Raw genomic sequence first — 13,681 nt, forward strand, 5'->3', positions numbered from 1 at the left:
AAATTTGACTGGTCTTGAGGCCTGTCCCACATAAAAAGCAGAACAGCTACAGGTGGCCATAAAAATAAGCCAATCTGACAAATATCTAATTTTTTGCAAACTGTCAAACACTTGCCCAGCATTTTTATTAGTAAATTATCGAGTCTTCAACATTCTTTTGCAGTGGATACAGTGGCCACAGGGAAAACATCCCTTCAAAACCCCACCTTGTAGTGTTGTTTGTATTAGGTTCATATCGGTTTTGTACATGTTTATAGTGACTCATGTATGAACCAAGATTTTTGCCCCTTCTAAAAGAAAAATGATGTGTCATCCAAAATCTCTCATAACCTGGTATCAGCTAATAAGATATTCCAGTGCCTGCAGACACTGTTAAGTATGGCATCTGTATTTCTACCATTAGTAGTAACTGATCTAATTTGTGAATTGTTTGATGTTTTGTCCCTATATTGAAGCAGATTGTTCCTATCCTGGTTGGACGCCCAATGTTTAGCCTGGTAGATATCCCCTCTCCTGTAGCCCCTATCCCTAAATCTCATAGCTAAATCTTCCTCATGAAAATGATAAGTAGTCGCATCTGAATATATCTTTTTGATATGTAAAAACTGTGACTTTGGAATGTTTCTGCATACTCAGATGTTAATGTATAGAGCATTTCCAGAAACCCCATTTATTATCATTCAAAAATTCAACAAACTCCTGAAGATATTCTATGTCTGACCTACATACTAACCAGCAATCATCTAAATATCTCCTCCAAATGTCGATCTCATCTATGTAAATGTTATGAGACCTATCATAAATTAACTGTTCCTCAATATAGGCCACAAAGAGATTGGCATATATTGGGGAAAAGGAGGCCCCCATGGCAATTCCTTTGATGTGTAGATAGCAATTGGTCTTGAAAGTAGAAAACATTTTTAGTCAAAACATGATCTGCCAAAGTAAAAATGTATTGAAGCCCAGTTGGTACAATTCGGACTTCATTAGCCAATATTCCAAAGTCTCCAGACCTGCCCAATGGAGAATGTTTGCATATAATGCAGAAACATCCAAAGTACACATAAGCCACCCTGCCTCCAACTGCATTTCAGAAGTAACCTTAAGAACTTCAGTGGTATCTTGAATTCTTGCCCGACCCATTTTAACAAGGGTTTAAGATATAAGGTCAGGAACTGAGACAGAGGTTCAGTGATCGAACCTTTACCAGAGACAATTGGTCTGCCTGGTGAGTTTTATAGACTCATGCATTTTGGGTAAAAATATATATATTGACTGGAAGGGTCCCAGACTATTAGATGGTGAAATGTGTTGTCCGTTATAATCCCCTCTTCCTTTGCAGAGTTCAAGAAACAATCTATTTGCTTCTTGAAACCGGAAGTTGGGTCGCATAACTGTGTGTGCAATAATGATGGTCAGAAAGGTGTCTCATTGCTTCCATATTATATTGGGACCAATCCTGTACCACTATAGCCCCACATTTGTCTGCTGGCAATATTACCAATTCATGACTGGCACCCAATTCCTATATGATATCCATCTAATTTCTCGACAAATTATTGGATTTCGCACAATATTACCTATAGTTGAAATGTAGATCTTTGAGAATTGAATTTTGAAACATTAGTACATTGGGATGCATGGGTGGAGTGAAATTAGATTTGTGATATCTAACTCCATGTTCTGGTTCCGAATCAGATGCTGTATGGAAAAATAGTTTCAAGTTAAGCGATCTACAAAAAGCAGAGATATTTGTCAGTCAGGTTGGCTTATTTGTATGGCCACTTGTAGCTGTTCTGCTTTTTATGTGGGACAGACCTCAAGACCAGTCAAATTTAGAATTTCAGAACATTTAAGTGACAGAGTCAAGAACCCAAACCAACAAATGCTCAATATAAACACACTGAGAAACATCATAATGCAGTTTTTAGTTTCATGGTTATTGATAAAATGTAGGGCAATGGAAGTAATAAATCAGGTTGGATCAATTGTTGAAAAACAAAGAGAAAAAATGGATAATCAAACTGGGTGCTTTATTTTCACCAGAACGTAATGAATATTTTTAATGGAATGGACTAATTGAAGTAATTCACTTATTCAGCCTCTAGTAGTATCATAATATAAAAAGAGAATGTTTGCATCTGTAACTCATTCCACTGATGAAGGCTTGATAAACTTATAGCCGAAACCGGTCTGTTTTGTTCTCCTATTCATTTTAAATATACCTTTTTGTCATGGTTTGCTGGCTCTGCAATTTTGTCGTTTCATGGACTTTTTGGAGCCGTGCAGTTACCATACTTGCAGGGGCTTACCTTCCTAATAAAATAAAACCATAGTGTGTTTCCAAGCTGTACAGTTGCTCCCTTAATGGATATTATTCTTTACATTAAACTGCAAATATTGTTAAATACTGTTACTTTTATTTCAAGAGCGTTAGTAAACAAAGTCACATTAGAACTTACAGGGTATGTAGATGTTCAAATGATCACTACTGCAGCAGCATAAGCTATATGGATTGTATCTTGCATAGGAAATAAAGGCCGGCAAACTTCCAAAGTTTCAGGTCTCTTCTCACCTGCCAAAACCATTAGCCAGATTGAGCTGAGCTGAGCTGACAAAACAAGGCAGGTTTGGGTGCCAAGTCCTTCAGAGCTTTCATGCCAACAAAGAGAGGGAGGCTTAGCCCTGAAAAGGCAATGTTAGGAACACAAAAAAATAGCAACATAAAAGCCCACACTCTGGCATAAACAGCACACTAAAAAACAATGGGAGTGGAGGGAAGGAGAGGTTACTGTATCAGTAATCATTCAAACATTTACTGTTATGGTAAGTTTACTTACACATATGTACTACCTTTACAATATTGATAACTACTGCTGTAGCCTAAGCTATATGGGTAGATTACCATAGTTAACTGATGTGGGGAGGTGGAGGAGGAATTGTCCAGAACCCCAGAGGAATGGTCCTGACAAAGACTGATCTGCCCTTAGAGGGGGAATCAAGCCAACGCATTGTAAAAGTATTTACAGAGGACCAAACTGCTGCTTCTAGATTACTTCTTGAAACCAAACCTTTCCAAAAAGCCACAGATGAAGCCAATGCACTGGGTATAGTGGGCCTTGGCACTGCCTGAAATAGTTTTGTTGTGGTGAGTATAACAAAAGGTAACATATAGTCTTACACAACTATTTGGAAACAGTCTGTATTGACAAGGTCGTCTCTTCTTCTAACCTTCACAAGAAATAAACATCAGATCCAAAGATCTAAAAGATTTAGTTGTCAAGATAGTGCCTAAGTTGTCAGTGGACATCCACAATATGCAGCATCCTTCATTTTTTAGGATCAGTAAAGAAAACAGAAAATGGATAGTTTGGTTTAAAGAAAAATTGGATACCACTTAAGTCATAAAAGGAAGATTATCTCTCAAAGAAACCATGTCTCTGTGAAAAATGAGATAGGGCTGACTCACCATAACAGCTTGCAGCAAATATACTCTGCTTGCAGAGTCACATCAATCAGTAAAACAGTTTTCCATGTTAAAAACCTCAAGTCAGCCAGATTAGCTCATTCAAATGCTGCTAGTGTTCGCTTCTCTAACACAACATAAAGATCCTAAGGTGGGGGCCACTGGTTTTCTTCATGGTCTCTTAAGCAAAACCCCTTTCAAAAATATTTTGACAACTCCTTTGGAAGAGGAGGACCACCCACTGGCAGTCATGCTAAAATGGCCAATAACTGAACCTTACTCCTCCATCAAGTTTTATTTATTGGCCATGCTGAAATGGCCAATAAATGAACCTTGATGGAGGAATAAGATAGGTTACAGGAAAGTAACTCACACAAATGTTGCAAAACCAGATAACAACTACCCCCCCCCCCCAAATGGGTGCTATTTATTTGGTGGCACCAACTAGAAAAGAAAACCCTTTCCTTTTGCTAATATACAATTTCCTAGTAGCAGGCTTTCTTGCCTCCATAAGTATCTACACTAAGTAAAGAGTTGCCTAAAGGGAATCAAGACCCTATCATCCAGGCAATCAGTTAACATTGATTGGAGTTGGGGTGTATTAAACACCCTTGGATCTTGTGTGAGCAGGTACATTGTGTGAGGAAGCTTGTGATAACTGCTCCTGGTCATTTCCAAAAGAAGGGTTGCCTGGGCCAAAAAAACGAGTCACCACAATGATCTTGGGAAATTCCTTTTGAATCTTTAGAAGTACCCTGGATGTCAGTGGAAAGGGTGGAAAAGCATACAGGAACATTCCTGTCCAAAGAAAAGAAAAGGCACCTGTCTTTCAGGCCTTCTTGAATAGGGCGCGTGAGCAGAATTTTTCCAGCTGATTATTCAGAGATGAGGCAAATACTGGGGGAATTCCCCATAGATGGATCAAATCTTAGAAGATCCTCCGATACTGTCTGCATACATGAGGGTCTGCCCTGTCCTGCTCAGTTTGTCTGTCACACAATACTGCTCTGGCAGAATGAAGGATGCTTGTAGAGTGAGGTTGTGCTGTGAAGCTATATCCCAAGCTAACATGACTAGTCTGCAAACAGGGTTATGATCTAGTTCTAATGAAACACTTAGCGCCTCGGTTTACACAGCCTTCCAAGAGTAAACACTACAAAACACGGTTTGCTTAAATACAGCATACTGCATAAAACAATTAATCAATTAAGCATACAATTTATATCCCATACTTCCAATTACATTCCTTGTTGAGTCTCAAAGGCTCCGAAGTACCATACTTTAAAATCAGGAGGGTTTCTTTTTTTAAAATTTTATTTTTTAAAGCAAATAATGTGCCATGTCCCTTTAGGGATGACACTAATGATGGCAGTCAAAGGACTATTCAGCAGTTTGTTTTACAACTAAATGAGAGAGCTCTAGGAATTTAGAAGCAATTGGTACCTCATATGTGTCCGGTACTGGTAATTCGGCTACTCTTGAAGCGGCTGTTAACAGTCCGGCTATGGCTACTGCTTGGGAGCACTTTATGGGGGAATGAGAACGTCATTTTGTGAACCCTTTTCAAACATTGGGCTCCCCTACTGTGATTGCTTTATTGGCAGAGGCTGTAAACCTGAGGGAGAAGCTGGAAAATCTGTTACAGAAGGAGGCAAGTACGCATATTAACATTCTTTGCCCTCAGCAGTATGTACAGCTGAATATTACCCCGAGAGGTCTGCGAGCATACAAAGCACCCACAACCCCCTTTGAGGAGAGGAATGCTGAGGATATGATCTTTCGAAAAAGATGGGTACAGACAGCTCACCAGTGCTCCACTGAATGGATATGCATCCTAATTGAGAGGGATGAGTTAAAGAAGTGAAGGCTTAAAGAAGAAATCAGAGAGGTGAGTGTTGAACTTGATAAACTTTTAACATCTGTTAAATTGACTAGTAATGCTCGAAGAAATCAATGGCAGACTTGTGGACCTTGAAGAATTAATAGTAGAGTGTAAAAGCTATAAAATTAACAGAGACATTAAGGATTACAGTCTTGATAAGGCATTTCTCTTTGGAAATGAAAAAATAATGGACCTTTTTCATCTAGAAGCAGAAGCAATAATGGAAGCAATGATGTTAGCTGGGGTAAAAATGTTTCTGCCTCTTCCTCGGTTTCTTTTGTTGTTTTTGAAGTGGCAGATGTGACTGCTGGAGCCGAGGGGAATGTGGAACAGTTTCCAGCCTTGCCTAGAGCACAAAATCTGAAAGATATGCAAAACCACTTTTGGAATTCCAGCTCTGCTAGAACAGACTTTAACAACAGAAAATGGGGCCATAATGAATGGAGCCAGCAAAAGAACTATAACAAGAAGGGGCAGTATAACAAGAAAAAAACGCTGGTATTAATGTAGTCTGTGATAATTCACATGTATTAAATCTGTCTAAACATGAAATTTCTGATGTGGTTATGTCTGTACTATGTCTTGGCCTTAAATTTATACCAACTGCTTTGCCGAGATTACATGTGCTTAAAAGTAAAATATTTTCTTTTAGTAGAAAATTGCATTTAATGTATTACTTTAAACAAAAGGGAGGGGTTATGTTTAATGACTGTTACAAAAGTGGTGGTGATGATTCTTTTCACTCATGCTCGTCTTCTCAGGAAGATTTGTTTGAGAACAACTTTAATGCCTATTGCCAACTGAATACTGAAGCTATCTGTCAAAAGCTCTTTTATCCCACCTTTTCTAAATAGTATTCTGCAAGGATATTTTGCTACTCTTAATTTTGAGGCTGAACAAATGTACTGGTCTTGTATAGAGAATAATCTAATATATAATTTAACTTAAGTAGCAATGGCTAGCCCTATTGGAATTTGGTAATGACAGAAAATAAGAAGTTATGTACCTACCATAACGTTCCATGTTAGTTGTCTTCTTTCTTGCTTGATGGGTTGAGTCACTTTTACCAGCTCGAGGTAGCCCCATATCCCATGATGCAAGGCGGTTAGTACCCAGATCTCGTTTGATGACAAAGGGCAATAGCACCAAGCATAAATACTTCCCAAAGGAAGAAAGAAAGCCTACAGGATGGAAGAAGGACCAGCTCTGAATGGTCTTCAGCATAATAATTCCTTGTAGAAAGGTCTGTTCAGGCCTGGGGAAGGAGGGGAAGACAACTAGCATGGGTTGTCAATCTGATGGGACCGCCCTAGCACCTCTATCCTGGGTGGCTCAATGGAACAGACTCTTGAGGACTGTAGAGCCAAAACTGGCTCTGTCCCTGGAGGCCAAGTCCAATTTGTAATGGGAAACAAAAGTATGAGGAGAATAGTGTCTAAAGGAAGTCTAGCTTGAAAGGCTGTAGAAGTAGCTAAGCTCCTAGTTGAATGTGCTTTAGGTTTTGAGCACAGCTGTTTTCCCTGAGCAGATAAATTTCAGAGATGACAGAAGAAAGCCATCTAGATAAAGTCACTTTAGAGACAGGAAGGCCTTTCTTGTTATCCGCATAGGAAACAAAGAGTTGATCGGATTTCCTAAATTGTTTAGTTCTGTCCAAATAATATCTGAGTTGGCGGTGGACATCAAGATAATGTAGTTTTGTTCGATCTGTTTGAATAGTTTGGAAAAATACAGGAGATCAATGGATTGATTCAAATTAGTCTTTGAGGCGACCTTAGGCAAAAGGTCGGATTAGTTCTCAATGATACTCTGTCCTTGTGAAAGACTAAATAGAGCATGAAGTTCAGACACCCTCCTGGCCGATGTAATAGCTACTAGGAATAATGTTTTCCAAGAAAGAAATTTTAGGGAGCAAGAAACAGCTGGCTCAAGGGTGGAAGAATCAAGGATGTCAGCACTAAATTTAGATCCCATTGAGGAGGAGGATTCCTGATTGGAGGCTTTAGCAGGAAAATTCCTTTCAAGAAGGCTCTACAAAGCCTATGGGACATAATATTGTGATCTGCGATCCCGACATGAAAGTTCGAGATAGCAGCCAATTGAACTCTAACTGTGGAAGAAGAGGAGCCTGCATGAAAAATCTCCGCTAAGAAGTCCAAAACTGCCTGAACTGGGGCAGTGAAGGGATCAATATTCTTGGCTTTAGCCCAATAAGAGAAACGTTTCCATTTGCTTGTATAGATCCTCCTGGTAGAGGATTTTAAAGAAGCTACTATGATGTCTCTAACAGGGTTAGAGATCAAAGGAAGCCTGGCTAAGGAAGGAAGTGGAGCAACCATGCTGAGAGGTTGAGAGAAGGGATTGACCGGTGCAGCTGACCGGATTGGTGAACCAGAAGATCTGGCACTGGGTCCAGATGCCACGGCTGCACCAAAAGGTGACGATGGAGGAACGGAAACCAAATTTGTCGAGGCCAATAAGGAGCAATGAGAATCATTTTGGCTCTCAAAGCGGTAGCTTTCTGGATAACTTGAGGGATCAGAGGAAAAGGAGGAAAGGCATAAAGAAGTCCCTGGGGCCAATCCTGGGTCAGAGCGCTCTGGGGGATGGCCTGACAGAGGAGAGAGAGAAGAAGTCTGGGCATTTGCTGTTTTGGGGAGTAGCAAAAGATCCATTCCAAAAAATCTCCTCCACTATAGATTGCTTGAGAGACCACTCGTGAGGCATGAGAATAGCTCTGCTCAATCTGTCCGCTAAAATGTTGGTTTTCCCAGGGATGTGCGTTGCTACCAGAAACTGATGAGAGGAGATCATTGCCACAGTCTGACACAAGGGGTAGGACTTGGTTCCACCCTGTTTGTTGATATACCAAACTACAGACATGTTGTCTGTGTGGACTGCAATTGTCCCTACAGGAAGAGAGTACTGCTCTCATCTCTAGGACATTTATGTGCAGGTGGTACCCATGAACCATCCTGCCCTGATAATGCCCCCATGGAGGCATCCGTGGTGACAGTGGCTACCGGGATGGGGGTACAAAGTGTCTGCCTTGGTGAATCTGGGGAGAAGTGATCCACCAAGCAAGATGATTTTTGCAAATCTGTGTCACCAGAATTTGTTGGTAAGACCACTGAGTGAACAACATCCACTGAAGAAAGAGTAATGGCCGCAGCCATGAGACCTAATACCTTTAGAACCATTCTGGCCTGTACTTTCTTGTTGGCTAGAATGATCCTGACATGACTTTGAATGTCTGAAACTCTTTGGTCTGTAAGGGTAGCTGACATCCGAACAGTGTTTAAGTTTGCGCCTATGAAAGTAATAGACTGGCAGGGCAATAAGGATGACGTTGATCGAGATGCCCAAATGAGAACAAAGATTTGTGTAATCCCTGGCTTGAACAAGCTGATGCCTGGTGGTGGCTGACAGGAGCCAGTCGTCGAGATACGGAAACACCTGGAATCCTTGACATCTCAGGTGAGCCGTGACCACTGCCATGCATTTGGGCTGGAATCCTTGACATCTCAGGTGAGCCGTGACCACTGCCATGCATTTGGTGAACACTCTGGGGGATGTGGTGAGACCAAAGGGCAGGGCTCTGAACTGGAAATGACTGGACCCCAGCGGAGAAATCTCCTGGGCGTCTGTGAATTTTTATGTGATAATCCTGAAGATCTATTGAGCACATCCAGTTGTCCTTCTGCAAGAAGGGCAGAATCGACTGAAGAGTGACCATTCGAATCTTGTCTTCCTCACAGACTTGTTGAGTCTGCTGAGATCCAATATTGGTCTCCAGTCTCCCGTCTTTTGGGGACCAAAAGAACCTTGAGTAGATTCCGGCTCTGAATGGTCTGTTGTAACTGGCTGAATGGCTCTTTTGCAGTAGTTTTGAGACTTCTAACTCTGCAATTTCCTTAGACCGGTGGTACATCTGGAAGGGAATTTGAGGGATAGAAAGGACTTTCCTCGAAAGGAATTTTGTAAGATATGATCGACTGTACCCATCTGTCTTGAGTGAGAGAACGCCAGGCTTCTGGGTACAGCGATAGTCTTCCCCGACTGCCTCCAAGGAGGGACAGCCGGGCAACATCTCAGGGATGCTGAAAGGGCTTGTCAGAGAGAGACTCTCTGTTTCCCTGGTTTTGTGGACCCCTCTGCCTCTAGCTGTTGTTGTTACCCCTCTGCTTCTAGACTCCTTGGGATTTTTTGCCACCCTTCTGTCCTTTGGGATAAGGTCTAGAAGGGGTGGAAAACGGACTCAGAAAGAGTTTTGCCGTCCTGCTCACACCTGGTCAACGTTTCCTTCACTTGAGGGCCAAACAAAGCTGACCCATCAAAGGGAGAGTTTGTGAAGGAAAGGGATCTGCAATTATTATAGCATCCAGGCTTGGCGTCTAAGAGCCACACCTGTACCATCAGCTGCATATGATATCAGCCGCATGGAGGAGTTTGCAATGGAGTTAAGGGTTCCTAGCTTTTTTCCTGAGCCCCGCAGCTGTAGGATCCTGCACAACTTCACCTAGCTCCTTAAGGATATCCGTTTGGAGTCTGGTGGAATGACAAAGGTAGTTCAGCGCAAAGGTCGCTGAAGAAAACATCCGCTACCATATCTGTCCATGGTCCTAGAGTCCTTATTAGGAGGATGGACAGGAATGGAAGGATCTGCAAGTTCCTTCTGGTGGCAGCCGCCACCATGGCATCAGACACCTTTGTAAGGAATTGCTTGTCCGACAGGGCAGTAATAAATTTAGAAGGCCTCCTAGGGACAGGCTCTACAGAGTCACGAGATCCAAATGCCTCTAGGTATACTGACTCATCCTCAGAGGGATTATTGGTGGGCCAGTTTCCCTCTGTCTAAGGAGTTCTAGGATGTCTGAGAAGGAGACATCCTCAGAGGGGATCTTGGGGATCCCTCTGACTCATCTAAGTCAGTATCTGAAGTGATAGACTACATGTCCTCTTCCGAGGAGGATCCCGACAAATCAGGAGAATGGGATATTCCCAGTGGGGAAACCTGAGGCGGAGGATCTCTGGGTCCTGGAGCAAGAGAAGTGGCAGAGATGTCAACAGGCACCATAGAGGGAGGAGCTAAGGGAACAGACTGCTGGCTGAGACCAGTGGCCCTCCCAGGAAGGTCCGAGAGAACCGAAGAACTAGGAACTCCAGGACCCACCGAAAAGAGGGCTCCGAGGCAGATGTCGGGACAAGGGTCCGATGCCACTCACCCCCTCAGAGGAGACCAGGAAGCCCGCCCACGAATCCTCTAATGAAGGTCTCAAGAGGAGATAAGAGTAGAGGCTGAAAGAGCAGAAGGGGTATCTGTCCCTCAGCCATAGCAGAAACTATTCGAAGACTCCAACTCCAAACTCTGAGGTAGGAACTGCAATGGGTGTGGACTAATAGTCGCCTGCTGAGACGGACTATGTAGCATTTGGGCCAGTGCCTGTGACTTTAGTAATCTATTGACCACTCTCTCCAAATCATGGTCAGAAAGCCTGGATGACATTGAAGATCGCAATACAGCCATAAATGCACATGGTGGTCGGAAGCCACGGTGCCAAAGGTTTAGGTAAACCAGAATCGGCTCCAGCCGAGCCAATCTCGACTCTGAATGAGTCACAGGCTTGGACACAGAAGCCTGGGCCTAGAAGGCCCCTCAAAATCAATTTATTTTTCCTGCAGGACTCTCTGGCTAAAAGAATGACATATAGCACAGGAGTCCTGCAGGTGAATCAGAGACATCTTCTGACAGCATCTTTAGACATGGTGATAAACACACACACACACAACACCAGTCCAAGAAATTAAATTAAATTTACCAAAAGGTATCAATAACAGACACACACACACCCTAACGGGGATGGGATGGGTGAAAGTCTGACTAAAAGTTATGAGGAGACAGGGAAATTTTCTGTCAGAAAGAGATTAAAACTAAGTTAAATCTAATAATTTTAGTAACAATTCACTTACCAGGAGCTGGTAAAAGGAGGACCTCATCAGCGAAGAGGCAAACGAGATCTCTTGCATCATGGGATATGGGGCTGCCTCGAGCTGGTAAAAGTGAAACCCATCAAGCAAGAATGAAGGCGAGATTGACAACTTAACATTGGGTGGTTAAACCATCTGATAAGGGCAATCAGATAATAATCATGCATTTTACACAATATTTAAAGATGTGTTATAAACATTTGAATAATGTGGAAATTTATAGAAAATGTGATGTCTCTATTACTTTGAAGCTATTAAGGAGTATGGTTAAAGGCTGGGGTATTTTACCTCTAAGGATATGGAAAAGAAGTTTGGAGTGGAAAACTGCTCCATGGCAGTTTTTTACTATTAACCTAAAACACACAAAGGTTTAACCAACCTTAGTGGTCGACCTGTAATGTCTGCACAGAGGTACTTTTTGAAAAATATAAGTGTGTTGCTACATGAACATCTCAAGAAACATATTATGAGTACAGCTTCCTATATTAAGGATAGGCAAGATTTTTTGAACAAAAAGGGGAAAGTATGGAATATGAACATGTTTTGGCTCTGCCTGGATGTCAAAAGTCTTTATACCAACATTAAGCATCAGGCCTTGTTCCATTTTGGGGGGGACTCTCCCATGTCTCATTTTTTGATAGATTTAGTTATGTTTTGTTTGAAAAATATTTTTTTTATGTTTAATGGAGACGCAATTACAGGGCACTGCTATAGGGGCGGCTTTCACCCCCATGTATGCTAATTTAGTCATGGCTAAACTTGAAGACAATTTTGTTTATAGACATGATTTTTTTAGATCAAAAGTTATTTTATATTTTAAGTTTATTGATGATCTTATTTTTTTATGTCAAGGAAGCCAGACAGAGGCCCTTGGGTTTGTTGATGACTTACAATCTAATACTATGGGCGTAAGCTTTAACGGTATACAGCTTGGCCCACAAGTGAATTTTTTTGGATGCAAGTCTAGATGGATTTACAACTAGTCTCTATAGGAAATTTGAACACAGAGATGTATTCTTATATGGGAGTTGTTGTCACCCCAAACATTTAGTCAAGGTACTGCCCTATAATGAATTCTTACTAATCCATAGGCTATGTAGCCTTGATATGAGCTTTGACACAGAGATAGCAGAAGATATGTTCATTAAACGAGGCTATGATGTTCAGCTGGTTAGAAAAGCTAAAGAAAAAATTATGGACATGAAGTATTCTGTTAACCCTCGGGGAGATTTTCATGATGCCTATGTTAGTGGGAAATATAACGTTTGTATAAGTGGAAATAAATCCATTAATACAGCTGTGAATAATGGACACCAGAAGAAAGTTTTTTTAGTGATGACTTATAATGTTATAACTGAGGAAATAGTTTAAAAAGCACGTAGTTTGTGGCCTATGCTCCTAAGGGATAACATTTTGAATTCTATATTACCTGGTTTTGTGAGTACTGCATATAAAAGAGCTAGGAATGTGTCTGACATTCTGGTACATAAATCAGTTTTGCTTACCAGATGTTAATGTTAGTCAGAGTTTAAGTACAAATAAGGGCACTGTTCCATGTGATAGTGTTCCATCTGCCAATATGTAGTGAGTTCTTTTTCTTACATTAAGGGTATTAAATTTACAGCTAGGTATGGATACAGATGCAACACAAAGGGGTTAGTATATGCGCTGAGATGTGGATGTAATAAGTTTTACATAGGGGAAACATATAGGAGTTTTAGGGTCCGGTTGCAGGAACATATCAGGGACATAAAAAAATAAAAAATTAGACAGTCCCCTTGGTAGTCATTTTTTGACAGCACATAATTCTAACCCTAATTCCCTTAGGGGTTGTGTCCTGGAAAAACTGCAAGTTGGCAGAGGTAAATGTGTGTCTTTAAAAAATAAACTTTTAAAAAAAGAAACCCTTCTGATTTTAAAGTATGGTACTTTGGAGCCTTTGGGACTTAACAAGGAATGTAACTGGAAGTATGTGATTTAAATTGTATGCTTAACTGATTGTTTTATGCAGTATGCTGTATTTAAGCAAACAGTGTTTTGTAGTGTTTACTCTTGGAAGGCTGTGTAAGCTGAGGCGCTAAGTGTCATTAAACCTGCTTATTTCTTGGATCGGTGGTCTGGTAGTATTTTATTTTACTCTTTTTTTTTTTTTTTTTTTTTTTAAGTTGTATTTGTTATGATCTAGTTCTCCCTGCTTTTAGATGTACCTCGTGATTGTGGTACTGACTGAAACAACTTCAAGAGGTACCAGGGACCAATGATGATTCAGAGGGTTAAGAGCCTTGATTACATCAAGCTTCTTTTACATTTATGCAAAAACAAACAAAAAAGAGATGCTTGATCAG

Source organism: Protopterus annectens, chromosome 1.part0, assembly GCF_019279795.1.
Source record: "Protopterus annectens isolate FY-2018-M chromosome 1.part0, PAN1.0, whole genome shotgun sequence".
In the NCBI taxonomy this organism is placed as follows: domain Eukaryota; kingdom Metazoa; phylum Chordata; order Ceratodontiformes; family Protopteridae; genus Protopterus; species Protopterus annectens.